At 39.6% G+C, this 16620-nt stretch overlaps 1 protein-coding gene across 1 annotated transcript in view; it reads left to right on the top strand.

The window, feature by feature from the left end:
- Positions 1–7923: 7923 nt before the first annotated feature.
- RPP21 (ribonuclease P/MRP subunit p21) overlaps positions 7924–16620 on the top strand; it is a 314500-nt gene continuing 305803 nt past the window's right edge. Inside the window, exon 1 of the mRNA XM_044062370.1 lies at positions 7924–8457. The gene's annotated coding sequence lies outside the window, so the exon portion shown is untranslated. The remainder of the gene's footprint in view (positions 8458–16620) is intronic.

Here is a 16620-nt window from a genome sequence, read left to right as displayed (position 1 = left end):
TCATTATTATAATTATTGTAGACTAAGCCTGGCTCTTAAGAGTAGATGGATAAAGACCTGACTATGAGCCAAATGTCTCAAGTTCAACTATTGGCATGGGGTTAGCAGGCTCACCCATCTATGGCGGGGTGGTGGTGGTGGTGGTTTTGGTTAGCCATCAGCTCCCATGCAAGCTGAAGATTTTGCGTGAAAGAATTGGCCTTATAAGCACATGAAGTAGGCTTTGCAATCCCAAGTCATTTCAGTAGATCTCAAGGGACAAGTATGGAGGAACATGTACACATCAGGGGAAGAGCACAGGACAGTCCTATAGTGATGCAGATATCTGTGTCAGCTACCAAGGGTGAGGTTAAGGCTGGACAAGAAATGGCTCTATACCTCACATTTGGAATGATGCAAACCTACTAGGAGGCAGATGTTGTGTAGTTCCTGGACTAGGGCCAGGATAGCCTCCACGGGACCTTGTTGTAAACAGAAAGCCAGCCTTACCTGCTACAGGGGATAGTCGGGGGGGGGGGTCTGCCTCCTGCAGTAGAGTAAAGGCAGGAGTCTGGGGGATGGAAAGTACCACATTTGCTGTGTGGAGGACAGCTTTCCCAGATGGCACAGCTCTGTACTGTAGTAGGTACATCCCTAGTAACATGGAATGAATGGACTGGGTATGATTAAGCTGGACTTGATAATTGATAGGCAAGGCAGTGGAAAGCACCAAGAAAAAAAATTAAACTACGCCACAAGCTATATGGAACCTGGGTTAGACAAATGCACTACAGAACATCTAAACACCAATGGTTTCTTGGGGCTTTGCAACCCCTAGCCTAATTCAATTAATTCTATTGTATGTGCTACATTTTAATTGTATATTTTGATACATACCAAAAAGAACCATTATTTTGGGGAACTATTAACGTAGGAGTTTAGTGTCCAAACCAGAAATGCTGATGTTTGTGAAATATAATATTATCACTTTTGTCCTCTCTTCATCATACTGTATAGACAACACACCACTACAAAATGAAAATATAGTTAGGGTCCCTGGTACCTGAGTTGATACCTCCTTCTCTTTTGACCATCAAATGACAATGGGTTTCAGGAAATCATTTTATTTAGCACAGATAATTGCCAAAGGAATACCAACAAGATCTAAAGAGGTATTCAGCCTGTTGCACTCAGCACTGCTTAGGGCAATTGTTGACTACAATGCCTTATATGGAATGTATCTCAATACACACATTAAACAATTAGAAAGACCCCAAAGGTTCCTAACCAAAAAGATCACAGGTATAAAAGCCCTGAGCTACTAAGAGAGGCTGGAAGCTCTATTCCTTATTCAATGTCTTACAGACTTTTGAGAGTAAGTCACTGCCACACTTGCCATGTCCTTAGCGATATGATTGCCCTGAACTTCTGTATCATCACAAGTCAATATCTCCACCAATACAAGAATCAGGGACCAAAAGCATCACCAGCTGATAAGTAAGGTATCATGAATGGTCATATTATTCAGTGGTTTTGGAATATATGAATCTAAGAATAATGAATTGGTCTACTCATTTTCTGTAATTGTAGAAAAAATATGCCAGTAGTATAATTCTCTTTTCGGGGAATGATCAACTGATAGATGCAACTAACCAGATAAGTTGTCTCTTTATTAACACACAGTTTGGTTGTATATGTCAGAAAAAGACTACAGTTCATGTTTGATGGTTAGTCAAGTTAATCTTTAAAAAATGCTTAGTCTTAAACAGCAACTGTAAAGTCTTGTTTTAGTGCACAAAATGAAAATAATAAAGAAAAGAAAATAAAACTGACTTTTTAAAATCATGACTAAGTAAGCATAATCCATTAAAATGCACTCATGCCTTTTAACCAACAGTATATCTGGGAGTTGGATGCAGAGTAAGGATATAAGCTGTTAAAGAGTTTCATCCTGAATCCCAGTGATCAATTCCCTCATCCTCCCTTTGCATATTGTGTCACTCTGACCTAATAACTCAGCTCAACACTGCACCCAGGTCAATCTTGCATGAAGGCTTATACACGGTAACTTTACATGGTTAATAAAATAATAAAACAACATAAATAGAAGCTTTCTTTCATACTGACATATTTAAGATACATATTTGTTTTGATCAAACAATTTTATTGGATATCCCAAATATTATTTGGTGTTTGGCTATAACACTTACTGTATTCCTAGTTTAAATTAAAAAAATGTGACTGCATACGGTTTATACATTTGACACCTTTTTTCTAACTGTAAGATAAGGGGCATATATACTAGTAATGAAAGGTAATAATACAAAAGGATGACAGTGACAATGATACTATTTCTTGATTCACACCAGCAGCCAAACTGAAGGTGATAAAAGGCTGGCATAACTATAACAATAAATATATTGGTCACATACATTTGATGGATGTAAACATCTAAGAAACTGCCCTTTTGTCTGTGTGAAGCAGTTGCACAAAGCTAAGTAGCATTCTTAAGAAATAAATAATGCTTACAAGGTCATTGGCATTTCTGAAGAGCATTTATGCTGGGTCCATTCTTCACAATTCTACAAATTTCTATTTATGGGGGTGGGGAGGGGCACACAAAGGATAACAACCACTAGCAAATAACATTAATTGTGGAAGATCATACAAGAACATAGCAAGTAATATTTTGTTAACTTAAGATGTGTCCACAAACCTGAAATTTTCATCAAAGTTCCAGTAGTAAGGGCAGAGAAAACATACAGAGATCGAAAGGTTGGAAAATGCTGCAAAATGTACCGCAGAGTATCTAAAACCTCCAAGACCCTCTGTCACTGATCTCCAGCAATATTAATTAGCTTCTCTGGCAAATTTGTTCTGCATTGGAGAATAGATAGTAAATGTCTTAATTTTTGGTCACGTGTTCTAGTTGTTCACCCATCTATAATGACATTGACACTATTTTATTGAATTTAAAGTTCTACCTAACCACTTTCACCTTTCCTGGTGAAAAGTAACCCCTATTGTTTATTTGCATAAGTTTGGGTGAGGCGAAGGACAAGATGATTGTACTATCAACCTTGATTAATAACATTGATAATGCATACTGTCAGTCTGAGCTAATTAACTGTCCTTAAAGTATATAATTTCTGTGATTGCCCCCCACCCCATGCTCCTCCACCAGTACTTGGTAAAAATGTTTTTATATTTGTGGAGCCATCAGTGCTGTTTCTGAATTCAGTGTATTATCACTATAGCTAGGAAATCTATGTGCATTAAATATATTCAGTAACTGTGATTCCTATATACATGTGAGATATTCTGTAATTCCACCCATTTTTTAAGCTTTATTGTTATAACTCTGCAAACAGTATATCATCATCATCATAATTATAATATACTACCAGCTTTCCAGTATACTACTTTTAAGAGAATATTGTATTCTGTAATATTCTCACAGCCCTGTCACTATACTTGGTACCCTAGAGACTAAGAAGTGACCTGTGTTTGGCATATAAGACATCTTCTGACCTAGTACTGATGGATTTACTGCACATAAAGTCAAATTGCATCAGAAATACTCAGTCTAAGGATCTAAGCCTCTTCTATAACATTAAACATTAAAAGGTTTGGAAGGGCAGGTATATCTCGCAGAATATACTGTTGCTCTGTAACAGACCCCCCCCTCCCCATCCACATAAAACAATGTTCCTCCCTGTCCATATTCAAGTGCAACCTGGATCTATGGATGGGAAACAAAGTTTACATTTACTCTAAGACTGTCCCCATTCTGTTAAAGGACAAAGGTAGTTCTTGAATGATTTATCCATAAATGGGTCCCCGCAAATTGCCTGTGATATGGGGTCTATATCACTTCATCAAAGTTTACTTACCTCAAATGGCTATTCATCGAACCAACATAATTGAACAGTTCTTTGTTGAATGTTCCAATCTGTGAATGTTTTTCTCACATTAAGACCTCACTTGGCCAGCATACCTACCTACCTACACACACGCCACAGTACATCAAACTCACCAAAGTGGGGGCGGGCTACACCCCACAACTCCCCTACTTATATATACCAACTCTGAGATTGCACTACAGTGTAGAAAAGGACAAATCTCTATATGTTGGCCAAGTGACTTCCTTACCTGGGAAAAATGTTTGCTGAACGTTCAATAAAGGGCTGTTCGATGATGTCTGTTCAATGAAAAGCCGTTCGAGGTAAGTATTTATTTTATTTATTTATTTACATTTGTTTACCAGGAAAGCCTAATCAGGCCAGAAGCCCATTTTCAGTGGAGGCCTGGGGAGAAAAGCTCCACAGAAATACAAGCAAAATACAATAGATAGTACAATAGTATACATACAGTTAATTTGTTCTTTCAGCTTTTCCCGGTTAGGGGGTCGCCACAGCAGAACTCCGGTCCGCTAATAATTGGCAGTAGATTTTTATGGTGCTGAGGTGCCAGCTCGACGCCCAACCTTCAACGAAGGCACGCCAATTCACGAAACATCATCTAGTTAGTCTATATAAAGTAGTATTAAATACAGTTTTCTAGTAGATACAGGTTCAAAAAGAAAAACACACAAGCATTTCAGTAGAAATCACTGTGAGAAAAATTAAATTAGTACTGTGTACATATTAAATAATAGTTATGAACAAATGAGATTTCCTTTATATATATTTTTTGAGTAGTAAAAAACACTGAGAAGAGGGAGAAAATGAGGTAAGTCATGGACAGTGTGATGAGAGAGTTATAAATATCTTGTAAGTCAGGTCTGATGTAGGAGCAATGCCAATTCTTGGATAGATGTTCAAATAGTAGTTGTTTGAAATTGGTAGATTCAGGTTTGTTCTGGAGGGTGTGGGGTAGAGAGTTCCATAATTTGGCTATTTGATTTGAGAATAGGGCTTTACCGTGAGCTTTGTTTACTGTGAGAATGTTTCTGTCTGCAGATCTTAGACTTCATGGGCATGAGTAGGGAACAACAAGTTCCTTGAGGGATGGGCAACTATCAGGATGGAAGATGATATTGTGTAAATTTAAGTTGGAGGAGATGAGGTTTAGGTAGCTCAAGTCAATTTAATTTATGTAGAGCAATACAATGGTGGGTTTGGTGGGGAAAGTTGGCTGCGAAATGGGCTATTTTGTTGTAACAAGTTTCCAATTTGCTTAAGTATGATTTTTTAAGTTGGTAAAGAGGGAGAAGCGTATAGGAGCATAGAGAGGAGGAAGGTTCTGGATATGGCTAGTCTGGCATTGTCAGTGAATAATGTCTTGCTTCTCTGTACAGTGAGCCATGTTTGATGTGAACTTTCTTAATTGTGATGGCTATGTGTTGGTCAAATCTGAGTTTGTTGTCAATTGTCACCCCAAGGAGTTTTGTATGCTTGACTGGTTGGATGACTGTGTTGTTTGCTGAGAGAATGGTGAAAGGAGGTGTGGACAGTAAATGTTTGCTACTGGTAAATAACATTAACTGTGTCTTTTTGGGGTTGAGAATTAGATGTGATTTACTTAGATATGTTTCTATATCATTAAAAGCTGAGCAGATTAAAGTTGAATCGTCCGCATACTGAACTACTTTAGCATGTGTTGTGGATGAGGCTAAATTATTGAAGATGGTGAAAAGAAGGAGTCCTAGTATGGACCCTTGGGGGAATCAGACCAAGACAGGCAGAAGTCGTGAGAGTTCAGATTTCCATCGTACTGCTTGCTGTCTGTCAGAAAGATAGCTTATAAACCAGGAGATAGAAGTCTTTAATAGGTTTAGTGAGGCAAGAGTACTTAGGAGTTTCTGATGGGGACAGTGTTGAATGCTTTTGGCATGTCTAGGAAGACTGATGCTACTTGCTGGTTTGAATTTCTCAGCTGGTCGATGGTGTTAGAGAAATTAATTAGGGCTGTCGTGGTGCTGTGTTTCGGTCTGAATCCAGGTTGGGAGGGAGAAATAAGGTTGTGAGATAACAGGTATTGTAGTAACTGAGTGTGGATACATTTTTCTAGAATTTTGACACAAGGGGGAAAGGATGGCTATGGGTCTGTAATTGTTTAATTCTGTTGATGTTCCTCCTTTATGTAGATGGGTGATATAGGAAATTTTCGGACATATTGTTCTGCTATAAACCTATTTACCAGAAGGGAGATAGGCAGAGCTATGGCATCAGCTGAAAGTTTGAGGTACTCACTGGGCAGTTGGTCAGCTCCTAAGGAAGAAAGTTTCAGTTTTTTCAGCATTGTTCTTATGTTGTTAGTTGAGACAGGTTTGAGGTCAAAAGAGTTGTTGCTAGTTTCCACATTAGGTGGAAGAGACGGTGGGGTGGAATTGTTCCCTGTAACTAAGGAGGATGATGTTTATAAAGTAAGTGTTGATTTGTGAGGCTTTGGTTATTGGTTGTTGGTTCTGGGGTTGTAGCTTTACCTGGGTGGAGGACCGAGTTAATTGCTTGCCAGAACTTTGTGGGATTGTTTTCATATTTGTTTTGCATAGATGTATAATATGTATTTTTGTCTAGTTTGAGTTTTTTTTTTTTTTGTTTGTTTGTTTGATTGTGGAGCTGCTGGTATGCTAGCAGAGTTTTATTTGTCTTTTGTTTTCTGGTATTGAAAGCAGGTTTTGTCCCTTAGTTTTTGAAGTCTAATGGTTTCTTTTGATATCCAGGGCAATTTCTTATTTGTAACACGATATGTATGAGTTGGTGCTACGCTATTTAGAATAGCTAGAAATGTGTCACTGAAGTATGTTACAGCCTGGTCAAGTTGGAGATGATGGGGTGGTGTCCAGTTACATTTATTGAGCATGTCTAAGAATGCTTTGTTGGAGAAGTTGTTGGTATTTCATATGACTTTGTAAACTACGGTTCTGGGTGGATTGAGCTGATGACGGATTAAGTAGGTAGCTCTATGGTCACTTAAATTATTTGGAAGGCATCCAGACAAATAGTTGTGTTCAGATTTCTTACTCTAGAGATAGTTGTGTCCATATTTCTTACTCTTTAATGAAGTGATATTAGACCCCGTACTATGATTCCAGTTATTCTCATTAGGAGTAATGTAATTTTGACCATGGGATGTGTAAAGCCAATGTCTAGCCAAATGGGATTGGTTAATTTGAAGACATAAAGGGAACCTGACTAGGCGTACAATACCCACAAGGGCAGCTAGCCTAGTATTTATCTACATAACCATCAACCTCTTAAGAGTAAGACATCTGGACAAAGCCATTAACAATAGGGGACAAAGACCCAAAAATACAGACAATTTTTAAATACTGCTCTTACAAACTTAGAAAGTTTACAGAATAACAGGTTTTGCATTATCATGAAATTTCTGATGGCTATAAAGTCTGAATCTGAAATGTCTGTCATTATTTTCAGACTTTAATCTTCTATGATTAGCCAATGACTTGGCAGAAAAACAAAATTTTAGGAGAAACAGACCAAAATTATGAGGCAAAAATCAGTTGCAAGGTATTCATTTACAAGGTACACATGTAACTGAAATTTCTGAATGCAAAATTATACTTTATAGTAGCCACAGCATACATATTTTAACTATTCATACATCTTGCTATTACAAACAACTTTTGTTTTTGGTTTTGTATATCCTTTGTTGTCATCATTGCTCTCAACCAATCAGAGACAAATCTCAACAGAATAAGGGCCAAATCCAGAAAAATCAGTTCTATTAACAGAATTAGAGAATGTGAATTAATATACATTTCCTGAAGTAAAATAAGTATTCACCTCTTAATTATTGTCATTATTTATGAAGTAGAATTCACCACCCTTTGTCCAAAAGGCACTAGTGTTAAGGATTAAAAGGGACAGAGCTAAAATATGAGTAAAAACCAGACACAATGATAGGTATGGAACTTGCCATTATTACTTATTAGTTTATTTTTATATCCCTGCATCTACTGTAGGTAGTTTTTCTCCTCAGGCCTCTGCTGAAAAGAGACTTTCAGCCGAGTCAGACTATCCTGTAAATAAACAAAGTACAGTTCACTTCTGCTTAAGTGTAAAGACGTGGTAAATTAAGGTGAGATGTATGGAAGTTGCTGCTGTGCATACTTGGGAGTTATTCTTTTTCAGGATCACCCCACTTTCTAAATCGAGTGAGGTAAGCTACTAATGTCACTTACTCTGCATCGCAATCCAAACTTAACACCCAAGCATCAGCTGTTTTGAACTCATAATCCCGTTATAAAGTCATTTTTAACTATTATGAAATTATTTCAGCTACTTCGGAGTGCAAAGTCAACACAACTATTGAAAAAAAAAAAGATATATTGGCAAGAGGTAACATTCTGCTACTTGTTATCGTCCTCTACTAAAAGAATACCCGTTCTACTGCCTACAGGAAGTGATATTGCTGGCGGACTCTTTATACGTTGGACCTGGTGCTGCAAAGCAACGCTCGTGGAAGTACTCGTTTCCCATACGTGAAGTACTGGGAGGATTTGCTATTGGGGTAAAGTTCTAATTTTTATTTAGTTGTGTGAAATGAACTTACATTTTCAGACGAGGGAGTGTATGTATCTCTTTCAGAAAGAGACCGTGGTCTGCTGACTTTATTTTGAAGTTGTCACATAATGTGGAAGTCGTTTAATACCAATCTTATTCCAATTTCTTTACACTATTTGCGTCCTCGTTGCGAATGTCTTATTTCGTGTTTGTGCATTGTTCTATTTTATAAACACTCTCAATTGGTGTTTCTAGTACATTTGTATAGTCCAGATGTTAAGTGGACATTTCATTTTATTTACCGGGGTAGAGCACTAATCAAATTTTGCTGTTTGCCCATAGTTTTTAGCTGTACAAACTTTTTGCCACATATTTTTGGCCCGTTTCTCTTAGAATCGTGGCTTTCTAGCAAATCACTAGTAAGCCTTTGAGGAATGAAGTCAGAAAATGATAGGTATTTACAATTCAGACGTCATACTCATACCTGTCAAGTGTACCTCATTTGGGGTCTTAAAAAGTTCATGTTCCTCGAAGTTCCTCAAAGTTCCACATTGAAAGAGTCTGCCACACATTCAGTGTTAGGAATTTTTTTTTAAGTGAAATCCATGGTAAATAGAAATTAATCATATTAATTCATTAAAAGATTGTCTTTAGAAGTAAAACCAGCATATTTTAACCATCCTATGACCTTTCTAGCTGAAGTTGTTAGTAAGCCATTAGTATGCGTTCCACATTATGAAGGCAAGTGTTCCTCATTTTGGAGATGGAAGGTTGAGAGCTATGGTCATACTTTTCAGAAAATTAATGCTAATGCAGTTCCGTTATTCTATCAAAGCTCTGATGTTGCAAGAGGAACATTTAAAAATTGTCCCTATTTGTGGACCTTTGTCCCCCCCATTATTTATGGTTTTGTCCAGATTTGTTGCTCAAAGAGGTATGCTGCCATTTGCACTCTGAGCCTGGTTACATGCATGGTAGCAATAGTAAAATAAAATTATAGAGGTGACTATAATAATCTATAGTGACATGACACATGTAAAAAATGCATACATTTACATGAAAGTTTAAAATGAAATAGCAGGAGTGTACAATGTTTAGTACAGGTGAGGTAAATGTGCCCAGCCAGTAGAGGGGATATAGCATACACAAGTATTATGTAATTTGGTACTTTTCCGTTAAACTCCTACCATGTGTTTTCGGTCCCAGATTGCCGTGTCTTGCCTTATTCCTCAGTGAACTGTGCAGATCCTTCAGGCCTGTGGACAGAATTCTTTCAGCCGTGCATCGGCAGTGTGGTGCAGCCCCTGACTTCTGGGGAGAAAGCCTCAACATTTCAAAACTCCCTACTCGCAGGGCAAAGAAAATAGTAACCTTCCTTCCATGAAATACAAAACTGTTGTGTAAGGCTACACACGTGAAGTAAAACCAACTATACAGAAACTGCTCTCGGATCATAAAAACTCTGATACAACACTGGATAAAAAAATACACAGTTGGGAGCCAACACCTCTCCCCCACACCCCCATAAACAGATATCCAACATGTTTACCTGGTTTGATCGATTTTTTTCACAATTGCATGACTTTAGAATTTCCTATCTACAAGTTTAGATGAACACGTTTACTACTTGAAGTGAGAAAGGGGCCCAGAGTTAGTTTATAGGGGAGGAAAAAATCCTGGCAAGAGTTTTGCAGCAGTCAAGGCAACACTACTATCCCCTCCCAAATACACACACACACAGTTATACACTGCTTCTCATTCACTGCGAGTCACCTTCCAGATGCGTATTTTCCCCATAACTGTATACCTGGCCAAAACAAACCCTGCCGGCATTCAATGACCCTCTCAACAAAAGCAAAGGAAAAAACTTACTCAGTTTAGGCTCCAGATGCAGTCCCGAACAAAGTATCTTGCATTACACAATCCACACTGTACCACACAAGAAAGCCTTCTCCATGTCTTGAGGAGCCCTGATGACCCCATGCCTGGAATCTGTTACTAGAACCAAACTAAGAGCGGACTATACATGCAGCCACAATGTCTCCCTCCGAGCCCTCTGCCCCCACACACCATGTAGGCAGGTGCTTACGAACTTTACACTCTCGGAAACGTTCGTCCAAACAAAAGTTTCACAGCAACCAACCTCGGAATCCCAGGAAATCAGTTGTCTGCACCCTCCTGCAGTATCAACTGTCCTAAGAGTGTAACTGAGGGGTGCTGCACTAAGCAGCTGGTGAACAATCCTCACTCAACCCCCACATGCTGCCACCTCTTTTCTTCCTTGCGTTTAAACAGACCTCCTTCTCTGCCACAGGGAGTTAGGGGTTTAATGGAAAAGTATTTGCGGGTGATTCCTTGTTCTCGATGTAGGTCAGTATCATCCCTGACACTCCCTTCCAAAAATTGTGATCCCCAACAACACCGCATGAGAAGGTAGGGTCAGACTGCAAGGTTTGTGAAAACAGCACTGTTCTAAGGCGAGACATGCTGATCTGGGACCGAAAACGTGTGGTAGGGGTATTTAACAGAAAAATACCTGTAATTTTAATAGTGAAGAGAAGAGAAACTGCAGACTACTAAGAGCTGTAATGCACAAGCTAATTTAGATTATAGTAGGGAGTGGACAGGTCAGAAGGGGAAGCTGTGAGTATGATTGTGTTGGAGTCAGTTTATGAGATTGATCAGCCAAGAATTTCTGGGATGAATGAAATGGTGCAATCCTGTATTATGACATATATTTGTATTGTTCAGCTGGGTATTTGAACTGAGGTCTGAAGTGTTTGTATATTCCTGAATTCAGTATGATCAGTTGTCAGTATTGCTACAGTTTAGACATTAAAATTATAGTAACAGTTAGTTTATTTATTTGTCTTTGTTGACTGTGAAACTCCGACTGGGCAGAACCCATTTTCAGTGGTGGCCCAGGGAGGAAAGCTCCTCCACAGTATGTTTATATTAACAACTGAACTTCTGAGAGTTCTCGGGAAAAACAGCAGTTACATTTCTCCTTAAACAACAAACATTATTACAAGACAGGTATATATAGTAAAGTATTGCATAGGATCATAGCAAGTTACTAAGCTACTTGCCCTGAGGCCTTTATAAGCCTAGCCAATAAATTAGCCTGTTTTCCAACAAGTCAACACCCAATGCCCCAGTCCAGCAGGGGCACAGGTGGAATCCCAGGGGTGTATTTTCTATTTCCCATCCAGGTTTTTCTTAAATAGGGATAATGAAGTATTCTTCTTGACATGGAGAGTGAATCTGTTCCACAGATGGGGGGAGTCTCTGTGAGACAAATCTGTCCCACCAGCAAGTCCTATTGATGTCAGAGACCAAGTTGAGGTTTTGCTTGCGGATCACGCAGGTGGAGTTTGGCTTGTGGATATGCAGCAATTTCCTCAGGGTGGGATCAGAGATTGCTCTGTATACCAGACATAGATCAGCTTTGAGGAGTCTGTATGAGACAGAGTAGAGGGACAGGGCTTTTAACCTATCCATGTAGGATGGATTTTTGAAGCCCTGGATTCTCCTGGTCAGGAACATCTGTGGTCTCATCAGCTAGTGCATGTGCTTCATGAGGTACATGCCGAAAGGGGCATTGTACTCAGTGATGGGCCTGATAAGGGAGGAATACAAGGAAGTTATGACTTCTTGTTCCTGGAAGAAATACCCTTGCTAATGAGGTGAGCTATATAACTCTCTGTACAAAGGAAGCAACATGATGGTCAAAAGTTAGATTGCTGTCAACTTGGGTACCCATGTTCCTCACAACTTCTTACGTGCTTAGGAAGTTATCAGTGTGATAATTTGTGGGGATGTCGCGCTCCCCAAAGGAGATGATGCAGTTTTAGTTTGAGGCCTTGTTTCTAGCAACAGTCATTTGTCTGAGTGAGACCCTCTTGTAGTATGTCTGTATCACTAGGGGAGTTGATGACAGCAGTCAGCTGCAAACTTGGTCAGCCATTGACCTCTGGTTTTGGCTTACACCTTGGAGAAATATATCCCAAACAGCTAGATCCCCAAGACCGATCCCTGGAGTATGCTGCTTTTTATGGGTCTATTACTTGAGGTAGCTTCCCCTATTTTTATGGAGTGCGTTCTATCAGTGAGTCAGTTAGCTATCCATCTGGTCACATTTACGCCAAGCTGGGATAGTTTATCTGTTATGCCCGAGTGGCAAATAGTGGCGAAGGCCTTGGCTAGCTCAATGTAGGTGGCGTGCACTGTCTTCCACTCATCCATGGCTTTGGTGACTGACTCAGAGAAGTGTAACAGATTTGACAGGCATGATCTCCCCTTGACAAAACCAAACTGCATGGGATCAAGTATTTGGAGGTTGCTAATGTCTTTGTTAATGCGGTCCATGATAATGCGTTCCACGGTCTTACTTATCAGGGTAGTTAGACTGATGGGTCTATAATTGCCTTGATCGGTGGATGCTCCACTTTTGCGCAGAGGGATGATGGTGGCCATCCTTCACTCGTCTGGGACGCAACCGGTACTTGGGCTTAGGTTGAATAGGGTGCCTAATGAGGTTGCGAGTTACTGTCTGAGTTGATGCAGGATGCAGACTGGGGATGTTATCTGGTTCCATGGAAACTGTGTTTTTAGCCTTTAAGAGGGTGGTAATGACATGTTCCCTAGAGATAAGGGGTGGGGGGCAGGTGCTGGGGATATCCTGGATTACTGATGGGGGACAGAGTGGTCAAGATTTCACTGAACCTGTCTGCCAGCAGGTTGGCTATATCCACGTCACTGAATCTGTCTACTAGCAGGTTCGTTGTATCCACGGCATTATTGTATATGGTGTCCTTACCCAAATCTGCTCAGAAGGAATGGTCATTTCCCCTAAGATTGCAGATGTATGTGAAGTAGGCCTTTATGATTGTCTTTAGTAGATGTGGCCAATTTGAACTCTAAGACTTCAGTAATCTCCTTGGCCTATTGCTTCCAATTTGGTTCCTGTTCCTTCTTGGTCATGGACAACAACATGTTTTCCTTTTGTTGTTGAGTTTATTTGTACCCTCAGCAATTATAAGTACATACAGTCGTTTCACTGCAAAATCTTGCAGAAGTAAATTAATTGATACTACAGAAGGGAATACTATTGTAAGGAGGTTTAGTATTCTTTCATTTCAGTAAAGAAAGACTTGTAAGGAGTTCACGATACGTAATGAAGTTAGGAGATTTTAGTATTGTACAGGTTTGTAAAGCGTTCAGGAGATATATTGAAGTCATCATCTTCTTTCGGCTGTTCCCGTTAGGGGTCACCACAATGGATCATCTATTTCCATTTCTTCCTGTCCTCTGCATCTTGCTCTATCACACCAACCACCTGCATGTCCTCTCTCATCACATCCATAAACCTTATCTTAGGCCTTCCTCTTTTCCTGTTACCTGGTAGCTTCATCCTTAACATCTTTTTCCCAATATATTCAGCATCCCTCCTCAGCACATGTCCAAACCAACGTAATCTTGCCTCTCTGGCTTTGTCTCCAAACCTTCCAACCTGGGCTGACCCTCTAATATACTTATTTCTAATCTTGTCCACCCTCGTCACACCCAGTGCAAATCTTAACATCTTTAACTCTGCCACATCAGCTCTAACTCCTGCCTTTTTGTCAATGCCGCTGTCTCCAACCCATATAACATAGCTGGTCTCACTACCCTCTTGTAGACCTTTCCTTTCACTCTTACTGGTACTCATCTGTCACAAATCACTCCTGACACTCTTCTCCACCCATTCCATCCTGCCTGTACTCTCTTCCACACTCTCCATTACTCTGAACTATCGATCCCAAGTATTTAAACTCATCCACCTTCACTACCTCTACTCCTTGCATCCTCACCATTTCTCTATCCTCCCTCTCATTCACGCACATATATTCTGTCTTAGTCCTGCTGACCTTCATTCCTCTGCATATCTCCATCTCTGCAGGGTCTCCTCCACCTGTTCCCTACTCTCACTACAGATCACAATGTCATCTGCAAACATCATAGTCCGCAGGAACTCCTGTCTGATCTCATCTGTCAACCTGTCCATCACCATTGCAAATAATAAAGGGCTCAGAGCTGATCCTTGATGTAATCCCACCCCCACCTTAAACGCATCCGTCACTCCCACCGCAGACCTCACTGCTGTCACACTACCCTCGTACGTATCCTTTACCACTCTTAAATACTTATCTGACACTCCCGACTTCCTCATACAATACCAAAACTCCTCTCTAGGCACCCTGTCATATGCTTTCTCTGTCTACAAAAACACAATACAACTCCTTTTGACCTTCTCTGTACTTCTCCATCAACACTTTGAGAGCAAACATCGCATCTCTAGTGCTCTTTTCCAGCATGAAACCATACTGCTGATCACTAATCATCACATCCCTTCTTAACCTAGCTTCCACTACTCTTTCCCATAACTTCATGCTGTGACTGATCAATTTAATCCCTCTGTAGATACTACAGCTCTGCACATTACCCTTATTCTTAAAAATCGGTACCAAAACACATTTTCTCCATTCCTCAGGCATCCTGTCACTTTCCAAGATTTCATTAAACAATCTGGTTAGAAACACCACTGCCATTTCACCTAAACACCTCCATGCTTTGACAGGTATGTCATCTGGACCAATAGCCTTTCCTTTCTTCATCCTCTTCATAGCTATCCTTACTTCCTCCTTGCTAATCCATTGCACTTCATGATTCACTATCCCCACATCATCAGACCTTCTCTCCCTCTCATTCTGTTCATTCATCAACCCCACAAAGTACTCTTTCCATCTGCTCAACACACTCTCCTCGCTTGTGAGTATGTTTCCCTCATTATCCTTTATCACATTTACCTGCTGCACATCTTTCCTAGCTTGGTCCGTCTGTCTAGCCAATCGGTATGTTGAAATAAGTTATGAAATTATGTAGGAGGGAATGGGAAGGTATTACGATTGTTTAGGAGGATAGTGGCAATAGCATATGACTGAGCATTGAATAGGATTATTTCTGTTTAGGCTGCCTGTTCCAAATTGGTGTGTATCAAATGTTTATAACTTGGGTATATAGGAGATGCATGAGAGGGGAAGAGTGGTGGATGGGGGCAATTAGAAAAAGTGCAAGATGAAAATGTGTTTAAGGGGAGTGAAAAGGGATGTATTTAAGTGCAGGAGGTAAAGTTGTAAGGGGTGTAATGATTCAAGTAGAGGAGGACAAAATGTTTGCGTTTGTGCTTTTACTAGAGGTATCGACCTGGTGATGAGCATGACCAAGATTGGGTAAGGTGTTATTTGAGCTGGATGTTATAGCTTGGAAGTTTAACCATTTTTACTTGTGTAAGTATGGTGTTCTAGAGCATGGAGGTGTAACAGGAGTATGAGTCCCCCAATTAATTATTTGCTTTAGTAATGCTTAGTAGAAATCTATCACTAGAACAGAGGTCCCTTGTGGGGATGTTGTTCAGGGAAATATTAGTTTGTATGCCATAACTAGCTGAGAGCATGTTATGTAGCTAAGCTGTAACCAGTTTAGTTGCTTTTAAGGCTTGGCAGTGGTGTGCAATGTTGGTAGCAAATATAGCTAATTTGTTGTAACGGGAGGTGAGTTTGGATTTTATTGAGAACTTAGGTTTGTAAGGATAGGTGAGGAATATAGCCAAAATATAAGTTGTTGAAATAAGTTAACAAATGTTTTTTTTGTAATTAGCTGTACACCTTTTAACTGTCCTTGATTTTGAAGGATGTCTCAGATTTTTGTCCTGTCCATCAAAATGTTTGTTTTTTTGGTAAATCACTATGAATTAGTCACTCCATAATGCCAGACATTAGAATTTCATACTTGTTCTTCAGATAATACAAATTTCTGTTTTTAAGTGTGTTATCATACTTTTTTAAAAATTGCTTCTGAATTTGGGCATTTATCTGCCTATTTGTTTTACTGTTGACTCTTGAGCAAAGAAGTTGAGAGGTGTGGACCTTGGTCTTGAATCATGCTACTCCTGGAACAAGTAGAATTTCTGGGACCACATTTTCCACTTTTCAGAGCCACAAATGTCCCCGTCTAGATGTTATTAGGAGTCCGCAGCTGAAGCATTTTTCAAAATGAAATGTTTTACTTCTGATAATTCAGATATGTTAACTATTACTGGGTAGGTGAAAGAATGAGACAAACCAAATTA

Source organism: Protopterus annectens, chromosome 2.part1, assembly GCF_019279795.1.
Source record: "Protopterus annectens isolate FY-2018-M chromosome 2.part1, PAN1.0, whole genome shotgun sequence".
NCBI classification, from domain to species: domain Eukaryota; kingdom Metazoa; phylum Chordata; order Ceratodontiformes; family Protopteridae; genus Protopterus; species Protopterus annectens.
The sequence above is the reverse complement of the archived record's forward strand: the minus strand, read 5'-3'. Positions and strand labels throughout refer to the sequence as shown.